Raw genomic sequence first — 2,500 nt, 5'->3', positions numbered from 1 at the left:
GCGAAGCGAGAGGCAGCACCGTCCCTGCTATACGAAAGCCCCCATCCAGCCCTGTGCCACCCGGGGGGTTCCAGGGTGCTGAGATGGCTGACGTTTTGCTCCGCTCTCGACGGTCACCGCGCAATGCAAGAACAGGCCAAAAACTGGCCAAAACGGCCCAAAAACGGGCCAAAACTGGCCATTTTTGGCTGCACGAGCGAGCGGCGAGCGGCGGACAGCGAGCGAAGCGAGAGGCAGCACCGTCCCTGCTATACGAAAGCCCCATCCAGCCCTGTGCCACCCGGGGGGTTCCAGGGTGCTGAGATGGCTGACGTTTTGCTCCGCTCTCGACGGTCACCGCGCAATGCAAGAACAGGCCAAAAACTGGCCAAAACGGCCCAAAAACGGGCCAAAACTGGCCATTTTTGGCTGCGCGAGCGAGCGGCGAGCGGCGGACAGCGAGCGAAGCGAGAGGCAGCACCGTCCCTGCTATACGAAAGCCCCATCCAGCCCTGTGCCACCCCGGGTGCTGAGATGGCTGACGTTTTGCTCCGCTCTCGACGGTCACCGCGCAATGCAAGAACAGGCCAAAACTGGCCAAAACGGGCCCAAAAACGGGCCAAAACTGGCATTTTTGGCTGCACGAGCGAGCGGCGAGCGGCGGACAGCGAGCGAAGCGAGAGGCAGCACCGTCCCTGCTATACGAAAGCCCCATCCAGCCCTGTGCCACCCGGGGGGTTCCAGGGTGCTGAGATGGCTGACGTTTTGCTCCGCTCTCGACGGTCACCGCGCAATGCAAGAACAGGCCAAAAACTGGCCAAAACGGCCCAAAAACGGGCCAAAACTGGCCATTTTTGGCTGCTACGAGCGAGCGGCGAGCGGCGGACAGCGAGCGAAGCGAGAGGCAGCACCGTCCCTGCTATACGAAAGCCCCACCAGCCCTGTGCCACCCGGGGGGGGTTCCAGGGTGCTGAGATGGCTGACGTTTTGCTCCGCTCTCGACGGTCACCGCGCAATGCAAGAACAGGCCAAAAACTGCCAAAACGGCCCAAAAACGGGCCAAAACTGGCCATTTTTGGCTGCACGAGCGAGCGCGAGCGGCGGGACAGCGAGCGAAGCGAGAGGCAGCACGTCCCTGCTATACGAAAGCCCCATCCAGCCCTGTGCCACCCGGGGGGTTCAGGGTGCTGAGATGGCTGACGTTTTGCTCCGCTCTCGACGGTCACCGCGCAATGCAAGAACAGGCAAAAACTGCCAAAACGGCCCAAAAACGGGCCAAAACTGGCCATTTTTGGCTGCGCGAGCGAGCGGCGAGCGGCGGACAGCGAGCGAAGCGAGAGGCAGCACCGTCCCTGCTATACGAAAGCCCCATCCAGCCTGTGCCACCCGGGGGGGGTTCCAGGGTGCTGAGATGGCTGACGTTTTGCTCCGCTCTCGACGGTCACCGCGCAATGCAAGAACAGGCCAAAAAAACTGGCCAAAACGGCCCAAAAACGGGCCAAAACTGGCATTTTTGGCTGCACGAGCGAGCGGCGAGCGGCGGACAGCGAGCGAAGCGAGAGGCAGCACCGTCCCTGCTATAACGAAAGCCCCATCCAGCCCTGTGCCACCCGGGGGGTTCCAGGGTGCTGAGATGGCTGACGTTTTGCTCCGCTCTCGACGGTCACCGCGCAATGCAAGAACAGGCAAAAACTGCCAAAACGGCCCAAAAAACGGGCCAAAACTGCCATTTTTGGCTGCACGAGCGAGCGGCGAGCGGCGGACAGCGAGCGAAGCGAGAGGCAGCACCGTCCCTGCTATACGAAAGCCCCATCCAGCCCTGTGCCACCCGGGGGGTTCCAGGTGCTGAGATGGCTGACGTTTTGCTCCGCTCTCGACGGTCACCGCGCAATGCAAGAACAGGCCAAAAACTGGCCAAAACGGCCCAAAAACGGGCCAAAACTGGCCATTTTTGGCTGCACGAGCGAGCGGCGAGCGGCGGACAGCGAGCGAAGCGAGAGGCAGCACCGTCCCTGCTATACGAAAGCCCCATCCAGCCCTGTGCCACCCGGGGGGTTCCAGGGTGCTGAGATGGCTGACGTTTTGCTCCGCTCTCGACGGTCACCGCGCAATGCAAGAACAGGCCAAAAACTGGCCAAACCGGCCCAAAAACGGGCCAAAACTGGCCATTTTTGGCTGCACGAGCGAGCGGCGAGCGGCGGACAGCCGAGCGAAGCGAGAGGCAGCACCGTCCCTGCTATACGAAAGCCCCATCCAGCCCTGTGCACCCGGGGGGTTCCAGGGTGCTGAGATGGCTGACGTTTTGCTCCGCTCTCGACGGTCACCGCGCAATGCAAGAACAGGCCAAAAACTGGCCAAAACGGCCCAAAAACGGGCCAAAACTGGCCATTTTTGGCTGCACGAGCGAGCGGCGAGCGGCGGACAGCGAGCGAAGCGAGAGCAGCACCGTCCCTGCTATACGAAAGCCCCATCCAGCCCTGTGCCACCCGGGGGGTTCCAGGGTGCTGAGATGGCTGACGTT

The sequence above is a fragment of the Musa acuminata genome, unplaced genomic scaffold (assembly GCF_036884655.1).
Source record: "Musa acuminata AAA Group cultivar baxijiao unplaced genomic scaffold, Cavendish_Baxijiao_AAA HiC_scaffold_604, whole genome shotgun sequence".
NCBI classification, from domain to species: Eukaryota; Viridiplantae; Streptophyta; class Magnoliopsida; order Zingiberales; family Musaceae; genus Musa; species Musa acuminata.
This window is presented reverse-complemented; position numbering follows the sequence as displayed.